We start from the raw sequence: 12909 nt of genomic DNA, 5'->3' as shown, positions 1-12909 counted from the left end.
ACAGGTTGGGAGAATATTGGCTTGAACTCTATCATCCTGTCTACTTAGTTTTGTGTTCTTAAAAATAGTGTTCATTAGGTGACAAGTTAAGCTGAACATTCAATGGAACGTTAATAGCAAATTATTTGTGAATGTCTATCTTAAGGTTTTTTTCTTTCTTAGTGAGCTAGAATTTACCGTGGAATATAAGGCTTCTTTGTTTTTCAAAACATTTCTTTTAGTTTTCCTTAATTATAGTCTCTGATCATAAAACTTTGTTATTGTTATTTGCCCTTTGAGAATTTCTAAATACAAATTAAACGGTTGTTCCAAAACCTGCTGTGTCACCGAAAGGCATGAAAACATTTCTCGTGGCAAAAAAGGATCCTGTTAGTTTTTGGTTGCTATTATCTGGGATTAACAAATAAGAAGAAATGAGGAAGGAATGGCTAACATACTGGTAATATTTGTATATACCAAAATACCACTACTTCATTGTCTTTGTATCTGAGCAGTCCTGGGAAGATTCTTCTGCTTCTCAGCAGGTGTGTGTTGCGCATTAGATACTGGCTCTGGTGATTTGGCCATTGTACTCTGTTGTCTCCATTTTGAGGATATAGGGGATTATGCTATCAAAGCATTGACAATGCAACCAGTAAAACAAAACAAAACAAAAATTAAGTTCTTCTGTTATGTTGGAGCTCATCAGCCTAAGTCCCGGCAGACAGATGAAAATCCAGGCCAATTGGTAGGTGTCTTCTGAGTAAGGTTTCTGAACATAGTCTTGTAAGCCCATCTCTGTATTTTCTTGGAATTTTCTATCTGGTTTGTGCTGGTCAAACCCGAATGATCTGGACTAAAGAGAACTATAGCTTACCTTAGTATGCATACTCATAGCTGTCCATATCCAGCTTCACCATACTGTTAACAGAAGTCCTGACGCTTACAGATGTGCTCCATGACTTGCTTTATTCAGTAACCAGAAAGTTTATCTCCCTGGATGCTGTTCTGTAGGTGGTTGACCATAGCTGCCAGGATATTGGAGAGACTCACGACCTGGGCACACTGGGGCAGGCCAAGGCTGAAGAGCTCATTCCAGTAGGGCAGCACAAGACTGATGTTGCATTCCCGACCAAGTGACTGAACTGCTGGCCCAGATTATGGGGAGGAAAAGCAAATGGAACGTAGACTTGCAGATGTAGCACATGTTGAGGGATCATGGAATGGGGCCAGGCATCACAAACCTAAATGTAAGTGTCTAAAAGGAGGGTGTCTTTGACCTCAATGACGGTGGACTGGTCTCCAGTGATGCTGTGGATGCTCTCTCCTCCGCTATTTTGTCTGCCAGGCTGGGAGACAAGAAGCTGTGGTATTAAGTGCTTTTGCTAAGGTATCACATGCTCAAGGAATCTCACTTGCAGACTGGTTCTCCCATGGTGTTCTGAAGACTTGGCATTGTTAAGGGATTCACTTAGGTTGGCAAGGGACGCTACTACATTTGCGGTGTGTCCGGAGGCCCCTGGCTTGTGTCAGCTTTAGAATCCGTGATCAGAAGAACCATACCATCCTCGTATATCAAAGGCTGCTGGATGTTCACAAGCATCCTGCATCAAGAAGACCTATTTCTCAGCTGAAGCGGCACAGTTCCTTGGTTTCTCCCACCGCACATCAAAGGGCTTCTTCTCCTTTCCCCCCCCCCCCCAAGGGCTTCCGTTCACACTGGACAGATTCCATTTTCGTACTCATCTCTAAGCATTTTTTTCAGTCAGAAAAACTGACAGCTCTTCAGGTGCCGCTTACTGATGATGTAGCCTTAGTTGCTCTGACAGCTGTAGGTCAAATTTTTCCTTATGCCCCTTTGTAATAAATGTTGCCTCTTTCACAACTGACAGCCCTAGGGTGACAGCCAGGTGCTTTGTTATCGCAGACCACACAGTACTTACCATCTCCGGCCGCTGGACGTGGGCCTTCTACAGAAGTGGGGGCCCTGACGACGTGGGTCCCGCCAGGGATGAGGTCATCCCAGGTGGTGAGAAGGAGCTGTCTGGCGTTGGATGTCTCGGGGAGGGGGGAAGCCAGAATCACCTTCTCAGTTCCAGCTCCGTCTGGGCCGATGAGGATGAACGGCTGCTTGGGGATACCAGAGGTGTCCACTGAGGGGACCATCTGGATCTTCTGGCCCGTCTGCGTCTCTGCAGCAAGCAACCTGCACTTGGCGAGGCCCGCTGACCCCAGAGTGGGCGGAGGTTACCAGAATGCACCGGAAGGGGCCGGACGTCCCTGCGGATTCCTGGGAGACATCTGAGGGTGCAGCACCTGGGCCACTCTGGGCCGAACTAGCCGCTCCGTGTGCATAGCCATCGGGAAGCAGGATCGCCAGAGAAATTCGAGGTTTGGCGCCAAAGTGGCCTGGAAGCAGGTGGGCCTCCTGCGCAGTTGGGGGTGGGGGGGAGGGCAGGGCGTGGGGAACCCAGCTCCTGGCGTTGGCGGACGGCGGGAGCCCAGGGCAGCGGGTGCAAAAGACCACAGGCCGGAGAGGAGACGCTTAGGTGGGAGAGGGTAGAGGACAGGGAGGGCAGCCTGGGGCCACCCGGGGTGGTGAGGAAGGGGGGTTGTTACTGTTTTTGTCAGTGCAAGTTCAGCCTTCGTGACTCGCGTGCTCTGCAACGTGCTTGCTTTTTTCTTTAAAGGTTGAAAAGATTTCTTTATGAAGCCTTAGGAAATACAAAGTGTAATTAGCCTGTAGTGCAGAGTTAGATACAATTTAATACTAATTCAATGACAAAATGAAAGTTGTCTGAGACCAGGAAATTTCCCCACACTCGATTTTAATGCATTGCGTTGATTTTCTAAAACAATTCCGAGGAGTCAATATTTACGGTAGCTGGAGTATTTATGGAAAATCTGGCATCAGGCATTTATGTGTATATATGTATATATGTGTGCGTGTGTATATATGTATAAAACCCAAGATTATACGAACCAAGAAACAATTATATGTCTTCTGCAGAGTTTTGAGACTGAGGTTTATAAATGCTTTTCAAAGTGGGGGATTTGGAAACAGAGCAGAATCTTGTTTCCAAAAACTGAAGTGTTTTTCAGGAGTGAAATCAAAATTATAAGTGCCACAGAAGAGGGAAAAAAAGAGAATGTGAGTGTGGTGCAGAACAACCTGGCCCTAATCATCTATCTGTTGGCAAAGGCATTGAAGGATAACCCTGCATTGTATCTAGAAAAATCCGTGCATGAATTGATTCCGGCTGTGATGACAGCCATGCCTGCAGTCAGATGTGGATCATTACTGAGTGGTTTGCTACCTGCCTGCCTGGGGGCTTTGCCCACCATCTGATAATCAGGATGCCTGTGGGGCACAGTTTGGGTCCCTTGGACTCCTCCTCTCCTCCCACGTGGTCAAGGCTGCTCTGCAGGTCAGCAGGTCAACAGGACCACTCTTACCATCGCTCAGCACCGGTCCACACGGACACTCTTGCAGGCTCCTCAGCTTGGCCCTGGGACCCCTGGTTGTCTTAAGGTCCCTGGTGCCGCCACAGCGCCTGTCTAGTATGTGTGTGAACTGCACCTCTGTCTCACCCTTCCCCTCCTCCCAAGTTTGTTATAATATCGTTGTCCTCCAGTGGCTCATCCACCCGTTAGGTCCTGTCCCTCAGCACTTCGTCTTCTGACTCGGGGTCTAGTACCACCTCTCCGGTCACCACCGTGGTCCCTGCTGTGCAGCCCCTTGTTGAGCTGATCTCCACTGTCACAACTGCACCCCACTACTGCTTTTTTTTGGCCCCTGGCTGTTTCCAGAAGTACATCATGGTCTCCCTTCCCCCCAGCAGAGGAGGGCAAAGGAGGCTTTATCACTTATCCTTGTCCAGCTCCTCCCCTGTCCTCAGCTCCCTCCTGCCTTGAGGGCAGTGCCATTTATGAAAGAAACTGGAAGCCAGGGACAGCCCTCCTCCAGCCCAGAAACTCCAAAGGCGAATGGCTTCTAGCCCCTGGCTCTGGCTCTCCCCAGCCTGCTCCTTGAGGCTGTTACACATCAGCCAACCTTCCCTCAGATCCTCACACACATGCTGGGTGGTAGTTTGTTTCCCCCAGATTGCTTTCTTTTTAGACATTGTACCGCCAATTCCATATTCCGAAAGCTTGATTTGTTAAAAACAGACTTGAATATAAGACCTGAAACTGTGAAACTCCTGGAAGGAAAAATAGTGAGGCTCCTTGACATTGGTCTTGGTGATGATTTTTTGGATTTGACACTGAAAGCAAAGGCAACAAGACCAAAAATAAACGAGAGGGACCACACCAAAATAAAAAGCTTTTGCACAGTGAAGGAAACCACCAAGAACATGGAAAAGCAACTTACCGAATGGGAGAAAATATTTCAAAAGATCTACCTGAGAAGAGACTAATATCCAAAATATATAAAGAACATACATAACTGAACACTAAAAAACCAAATAATCTAATTTAAAAATGGGCAGAGACAGCTGGGTGGCTCAGTTGGTGAAGCATCTGGCTCATGATTTTGGCTCAGGTCATGATCTCATGGTTTGTGAGATTGATGGTCTACGCTGACAAGCACAGAGCCTGCTTGGGATTCTCTCTCTCCCTCTCTTGGGTACTCCCCTGTTTGCATGCGTGTGTTCTCTCTCTCTCTCTCTCTCTCTCTCTCAAAATAAATAAATAAGCTTTAAAAAAATAAAAATGGGCAGAGGACCTGAAAAGACATTTTCCCAAAGAAAACATACAGATTGGCAACAGACACATGAAAAGGTGTTCAATATCATCAGGCTAATGCAAATCAAACCCACCTTGTAAGATATCATCTTACACCTGTCAGAATGGCACTACTATCACAAAGACAAGGAATAAAATGTCTTGGTGAGGATGTGGAGATAAAGGGACTTTTGTGCACTGTTGGTGGCAATGTAAATTGATGCAGCCACTGTGAAAATAGTATAGAAGTTCCTCAAAAAATTAAAAATAGAAATACCATATGATCCAGTAATTCCACTACTGGGTATTTATCCAAAGAAAATGAAAACACTAATTTGAAAAGATATATGCACCCTATATTAAATGCAACATTATTTACAATAGCTAAATTATGGAAGCAACCTACGTGTCCATAGATAGATGAATAGATAAGAATTTATGGTGTGTGTGTGTGTGTGTGTGTGTGTGTGTGATGGAATGTTACTCAACTATAAAAAGAATGAGTTCTTGCCATTTGCAGTATTATGTAAGTGAAATAGCGAATGACAAAATCATATGATTTCACTTATATGTGAAATCTAACAAAACAAACCAGAAACAATCATAAATACAGAGAACGAACTGGAGGGGAAGTGGGTGGGAGAGTGACTGAAATAGATGAAGGGGATTAAGAGGTACAAACTTCCAGTTATAGGATAAGTAAGTCACAGGGATGAAAATTACAGCATAGGGAATATATCAACAATATTGTAATAATGTTGCATGGTGACAGATGGTAACTATGCTTTTTGTGGTGAACATAGTACAATGTATAGAATTTTCAAATTACTGTTTTGTATTTCTGAAACTAATGTAACATTGTATGTCAATACTTAAATACATTTTAAAAAAACCAATAAAACACAGTAAGATATCACCACATGTCTGTTAGAATGGCCATCATCAAAAAGATAAGAGATAACAAATGCTGGTGAGGATGTGGAGAAAAGGAAACCTTTGTGCTCTGTTGATAGAAATGTAAATTGGCTCAGCCACTATGGAAAAAAATATATGGAGGGTCCTCAAAAATTAAAAACAGAGGGGCACCTGGGTGACTTAGTCAGTTGAGCATCCGACTCTTGATTTTGGCTCAGGTCACGAGCCCAGGGTTGTGGGATTGAGCGCTACGTTGGGCTCCACACTGAGTGTGGAGCCTGCTTAAGATTCATTCTCTCTCTCTCTTTTTCTCTCTCTCTCCCTCTCTTTCTCTCTCTCCTTCCCTATGCCCTTCTCCCCAACTCATGCTCTCTCTCTCTTTCAAAAAAAAATTAAAAATAGAACTATTGTATGATCCAGCAATTCTTCTGGTTATGTATAAAGGAAGTGAAAACACTAACTTGTAAAGCTATAGGTGCTTCCATCTTTATTGCAGAATTATTTGTAGTAGCTAAGACATGGAAATAACCCAAGTATCCATTGATGGATGAATGGATAAAGAAGTTGTGGTGTATGTGTAAATATATGATGGAATATAATTCAGCCATAAGAAAGAAGGAAATCTTTTTTTTCCTGCCATTTGCAACAACATGGAGGGATCTTGAGGGCATTATGCTAAGTGAAATAGATCAGATAAAGACAAATGCGATATAATCTCTTTCTTATATGTAGAATCTGAACAAAACCAAACTCAGATACAGAGAACAAGTTGGTGGTTGCAAGAGATGGAGGGTAGGGGGTGGGCAAAATGAGTGAAGGTGGTCAAAAGGTGCAAACTTCCAGTAATACAATAAGTAAGTTATGGGGATGTAATGTACAACATGGTGACTGTAGCTAACAATACTGTGTCGTATTTTGAAAGTTGTAAGAGAATAGATTTTAAAAGTTATAAGGAAAAAATTGCAGCTATTTGTGGTGATGGATGTTCACTAGACATATTGAGGTGATCATTTCTCAATATACACAGTGTCAAACTATTATGTTGTACCCCTGAAACTAATATAATGTTATTTGTCAATTAGATCTCAAAACATTTGAAATAAAATTTACAAGTTTTTGTATGTACAAAAATGCATATAAAATTGGGTCGGAATTCCTTACACAGATAATCTTTAACATTATTAAAAACTAAGTAGTAATTCATACATATATTAATGTATAGTATACATACACTGATGGGGTAGGAAAAATTATAAAAACCTTTGAAACAGGTAAAAAAATATTAAGTGTCCCGTCTGGTGTACCATTCCAGCTTATCTCAGCTTTTCATTGTTCTGGAGCTATTTTATAATTTTGTATATTGTAGAAAATTCATAATAATGAAATAATTCTTGTTTATAAAAATGCAAATGAATTGTATGCAGTGGAATTCAATTGATTTCTATCCTGAGAATAGATCTCTTTTGAAGCTGTTTATAAATCATTTTAGCAATGCTGATTGCCCAGATGCATGTGGTTCTTTGAATTCTCTTTTGAACTAATTATAGTTCAAAATGATTCCTTCATTAATTAATGGGTTAAATCAAATTTCTGATATCTACTCAGTTTGTATGAGAGTCATGATGTTACCTTAAAAAATCCTTTAACAGATGGCTACAACACTCAAACAGTACAAAATGGGATAACATGAAAAGCGAAAGTCTCCCTCCTACCCAGTTTCACCTTCGTGGACCTTATAGTCTAATGGTGAAGACAGATATTTATCACATAATGTAGTATAAATGTAAGGTTCTAATTCTGAAAAGCATGTTGAAAACGTGGGACACATTTCTGTGGAAGCAGTCATGGGGTGACCTCATCTAGACAGGACAATCTGGAAAGGCTCTTCTGAAGCACTAGCAAGTGGTCTGAGATCTAACAGTGAGTAAGGAAAACCAATGTTTATGAATGTAAAATGGGAACCAATGAAATGGTAGTTCATGGAATTGAAGGTGGATAAGTAAGGAAGTTTTAAAAAAAAAGTGGGTCATTAGGACAGATAGATTGAGAGAAAATAGAGACATTTATAAATTTGAACTTCTGATGAAGTTAATGAAAATTGGAAGGAGAGGCTGTTATAAGAGCCTGGGTTGTTTGACATTGAATAGAAACTTTTGAAATGGAGCAGTGGAAGGAAGTGAAAAAGTTCAAGGTATCACCATGGGAGTGGGTGGCTTGGGTAAAATGAAAGAGCTTGGAGATGAAGAAGTTAGGGACCTTTGAGGTCAGTTATTAGATTGATTGCCTATGTGGACAGTGAGGTCCCCCAGAATTTATTTATGGCAGAGCTTGGAGGTGAGTCATGTGCCTCGTCACAGGTGAATGAGGAGGAATGACCTGAGAGACGAAAAATAGGAAGAAACATGGGGAGGAACAATGGAGTGTCAGAGGATGAACTGCTTTCACCAGAGAAGGCTACAAGGCCACCAGTGCCCTTGGGGAAGCCCAATTTGAATTAATTCAAGGTGGTAGAGGAGGAGTTTGGAGCCAGGATGAAATTATAGGGATTTTTGTTGATTATGGATCAGGAGTTCTATGGGTGTAGTAGAAGGTTTTGGGAAGTGGACAAAGGGTGTAAGACCAGGACATGGGCAAGCCCATGTGAGTATTTGAGGGACGGTACCCTAAAAAGTGGTTCAGGTGGTGGTTTACATATTGGATACTGATATTTCAAAGCAAGGTCTACACCAAAGTGGATTTAACTCTTAAACATTTTTTTGAGGATGGGTAGGGACTAATGAGTAGCAGCTAATGAGGTTTTTTTTGTTTTGTTTTGTTTTACATTATTTTTTTTTTTTTTTTTTTTTTTCTGAGGCCAGAGAGCAGCTAACAAAATCAGAATCCTTTTGTTTCCTGCTAGGTGAAAAACGATATCACCTTGCTGATTTAAATTGCATTTCTTTAATTTCAAGGAGGTTGGGCATATTTTCATGTACTTTTAAAACAATTGTTTTAAGAACAATTCTCTTTTTTTAATTTGCACCAGGTCCTAGTAAATTCAGGAAATTAGCTCTTTGACATATTCATTATAAATATTTTTTCCATTAGTTATCTGTGTTTCACCTTGTTTATGGTATATTTGTCATGTAGTGTTTTTAAAATTTATGTTCTAGATTACCATTCTTTCTTTTTTTATGATTATGGGTTTTGTGGTTCTGGGTTTCTGCTCTTTTTCCTCTAATATTATAAATAATTTTACTTGTGATTTATTCTGGATGTTTTGGGGATTCATTTTAATAGTAAAATCTTTGTTCTACCTGAATTAAATTTCGTATAAGAAAAGAGGAAGCAATCCAGCTTAATTTTCTTTCCAGATATATATTCAGTTGTCCCAATACCACTTAGCTACTGACATGAAATCTCACCTTTGTCAGAAATACAATTCCAAAATAGTTGGGCCTATTTGAGAAGAATAAGAATGTGTAAGACTGCAGGGTATACTTGGGAGGCATATCTGGGAGTGAAACAGACTAAATTCTGACTCTAGAACTTGATGTTGACCTTGGCCAAGGAACTTCTCTGGGCTCCAGTTTTCTTTCATCCTCAAAATGGGCATAATCATAGCCTTTGAGGACTATGACTGTACGTGAAAGAATGCACTACAATGGCTAGAGCCGCATAAGCAAGGAAGAGAACAGAAGAAAGGAGGTCAAAGAAGTGAGGGGTCAGGTTATTTAAGACCCTGTAGGGCATTGTGAAGACTTAGTTTTTTTCTTTGAGATGGGAAACCTCTAAGGATTTTGAACAGAGAAGTGATATGATCTAACATATTTTATAAGGCTTTTGTATTGAAATTACGCCGTGGAAGGAAGCAGGGCAGAATCCAATTGCAGTTTTGAGGAGAGGGATAATGAGGGATTAGAGCTGGATGGGAGCAGAGATTTGGGTAGGAAGTGATGGGAGGCTGGAGGACGTTGCCATCAACTGAGATGGAAAGACTCATGAGTGGAGTAGGTTTGGAGGCAAAGATTGGGAGTTGGGAATTGATCATTAAATGTGTTAAATGTGAGAGATTTACCACATATCCAGGTATAGCTGTCAGGGAGGCAGAGTACACACTGGGAATTCAGGCGAGAGATCTGAAGTGGAGATGAAATTTGGGAGTCATCAGTATATAGACTGTATTTAATATGTTTAAAGGCATGTGGCTGAGATGCGATCACCAAGGGAGAAGAAAAGAGTTACGAGACTGAATCCAAGCACTCATCAACATTAAGACATTGAGAAGAAAGGGGGAAATCAGCAAAGAAAGCCAGGGAGTGTCCAGGAGGGCAGGAAGAAATTGACAAGTAGTGGTGTTTTAGAAGCCAAGTGGGAGTGGTCGGGGTAAAAGCCTGATTGGAGTGGGTTTAAGAGAAGGTGAGGGAAGAGAAATTGGGAGACAGTGAGTACATACAGTTCGTTTAAGAAGGTTAGATGAGAAGGAGGATGGAGGAGGAGGAGAAAGAAGAATGTATGATATTGTTGCCTGGGAGAGTCACGCATTTGTTGACCAACTACAAATATTTGAGTTGGTGTTTCCACAGGCATGTCTAGCATACCACTGTTGGTATGTGAGTTGGTTTTAAGTAGTACTTCAATACATGCTTTTACAATCTTGTCATACTTTGAGTCTACTGTGTATATGAAAATACAACTAGCATTTATAATGACATAAACAAGGGCACCTGGGTGGCTCAGTCGGTTAAGCCTCCGACTTCAGCTCAGGTCATGATCTCGCGGTCCGTGAGTTCGAGCCCCGCGTCGGGCTCTGTGCTGACAGCTCAGAGCCTGGAGCCTGTTTCCGATTCTGTGTCTTCCTCTCTCTCAGACCCTCCCCCGTTCATGCTCTGTCTCTCTCTGTCTCAAAAATAAATAAACGTTAAAAAAAAATTATAATGACATAAACATAATGGTATAAAGTTCTTTTTGAAATAAATTTATCTCTTTTTTTTTCCTTCAAAGTTTTATTTAAATTCTACTTAGTTAGGGGCACCTGTGTGGCTTAGTTGGTTGGGTGTCTGACTTCAGCTCACATCATGATCTCGTGGCTCATGAGTTCGAGCCCTGCATCAAGCTCTGTGCTGACAGCTCAGAAACTGGGGCCTGCTTCAAATTCTGTGTCTCCCTCTCTCTCTGCCCCTACCCCACTGGTGCCCTGTTTATCTTTCTCTCTCTCTCTCTCAAAAATAAATAAAACAAAAAATTTAAATTCTAGTTAGTTAAACACACAGTGCAATATTGGTTTCAGGAATAGGATTCCTGAATTCTATTATATTTTATTCTGTTCCTAAATACAATACCCAGTGCTCATCATAACAAATGTCCTCCTTAAAACTCATCATCCTCCTGGCCCATCCCCCACCCACCTGCCTCCATTAACCCTCAGTTTGTTCTCTATCTTTAATAGTCTCTTAGGGCACCTGGGTGGCTCAGTTGGTTAAGCATCCGACTTCAGCTCAGGTTATGATCTTGTGGTCCTGTTCATGAGTTCGAGCCCTGCATCGGGCTCTGTGCTGTTGGCTCAGAGCCTGGAGCCTGCTTCAGATTCTGTCTCTCTCTGCCCCTCCCCCACTCATATGCGTGCGCTCTCTCTCTTTCAAAAGTAAACATTAAAAAAAAGAGTTTCTTATGGTTTATTTACCTCTCTTTTTTTCCCCTCCCATATGTTCACCTATTCCTTCCTTCCTTCCTTCCTTCCTTCCTTCCTTCCTTCCTTCCTTCCTTCCTTCCTTCCTAGAGAGAGCATGACCATGAGATCATGACCTGAACCAAAATCAAGAGTTGGACACTTAACCAGCTGAGCCACACAGGTGCCCCAAGATTTCATTCTTTTTGATGGCTGAATAATATTCAATTATATGTATATGTGTGTGTATGTATACATACACATCTTCTTTATCCATTCATCAGTTGGTGGACATTTGGGCTCTTTCCATACTTTGGCTATTGTTGATAATGCCGCTATAAACATCAGGGTGCATGTGTCCCTTTGAATTTGTATTTTTGTATCCTTTAGGTAAATACCTAGTAGTGTAATTGCTATATCATAGGGTACAGTAAAACCTTGGTTTGTGAGCACAGTTCATTCTGGAAACATGCTTGTAATCTAAAGCATTTGTATATCAAAGTGAATTTCCCTATAAGAAATAATGGAAACTCAGATGATTCGTTCCATAACCCAAAAATATTCATATAAAAATGATTACAATACTGTAATGTAATACAAAATAATAAAGAAAATACAAAATGTAAAGAAAAGTAAACAAATTAACCTGTACTTACCTTTGAAAACCTTCATGGCTGGTTTTTGATGGGAAGACAAGAGATGGGAGGGTTATTATGTAGGACGACTTTCACTATCACTAATGGAATCACTGCTCTCTATTGGCTCAATGGAATCTTTTTCTTTTCGTGCAACTTTAACAAGGAACCAATCTAATGACACTAGCTTTTGCCTCCTTTTGAGGATTTCATGGAAATGTGACATTGCATTGTCTTTAAAGAGATTCATCGCTCACACTGCTACATCCTTATTTGGGTGGTGCTTTTCTACAAAATTTTGCACTGCTTCCCATATTTTACACATCTTCCTAATCTCATTTGAAGTGAGGGATTCCTCCACCTTTTCTCCTCCTCCTCTGCAGACGAGATGCAGACATACACTTCTTATAAGATCTTGCAATTTTGGCCACTTGCGTACCTCATTTGTACTTCTCCATGATTTCCTTCTCAACTTCCCCCGTAATTATCTCCTTCTTCTTAGCACCTTTCTTTTCAACCTTTCTCTGCCTGGGGGCCATTGTATACATTGAGTACAGTACAGTATTAATAGACTCTTGTCATATACTGTATTTAATGTAACTGGCAATAAGCAAAGGTTCTATGTCTGCAGGCATCCTGACCTAGAACGAAGCGAAGCATTCCTAAGTTTACTCTTGTATGGAAAAACAAAGGACCGTCCAAAGGTGCATAGGTGCTTTGAATGACAAAATACTGACTAGCGCCAGTTGCAGGCACCTTCCAATGTTCTGATTTCTAACAAACACCACAGCCTGAGACCGAACATCCAAGTATGGGAGAGAGAAGCATCCTCAGCAAGCGAGCGAGAGAAGAACCATTAATTCTGTTGTGATCATGTGACATTTGGCATCACGTACTACTCCTATTGCAAGACATTGCTCGCTTATCAAGTTAAAATTTATTAGACATGTTTGCTCATCTTGTGGAACGCTTGTAGGACAGGTTACTTGCAATCCAAGGTTTTACTGT

General features: G+C 41.3%; 1 pseudogene; it reads right to left on the bottom strand.

The window, feature by feature from the left end:
* Nucleotides 1–538: 538 nt before the first annotated feature.
* LOC115522802 lies at nucleotides 539–11938 on the bottom strand (annotated as a pseudogene).
* Between the last annotated feature and the right edge of the window lie 971 nt (nucleotides 11939–12909).

This window comes from Lynx canadensis, chromosome C2 (genome assembly GCF_007474595.2).
Source record: "Lynx canadensis isolate LIC74 chromosome C2, mLynCan4.pri.v2, whole genome shotgun sequence".
Lineage (NCBI taxonomy): Eukaryota > Metazoa > Chordata > Mammalia > Carnivora > Felidae > Lynx > Lynx canadensis.
Note: the sequence above shows the minus strand (reverse complement) of the source record. Positions and strands in the feature narration are given on the sequence as shown.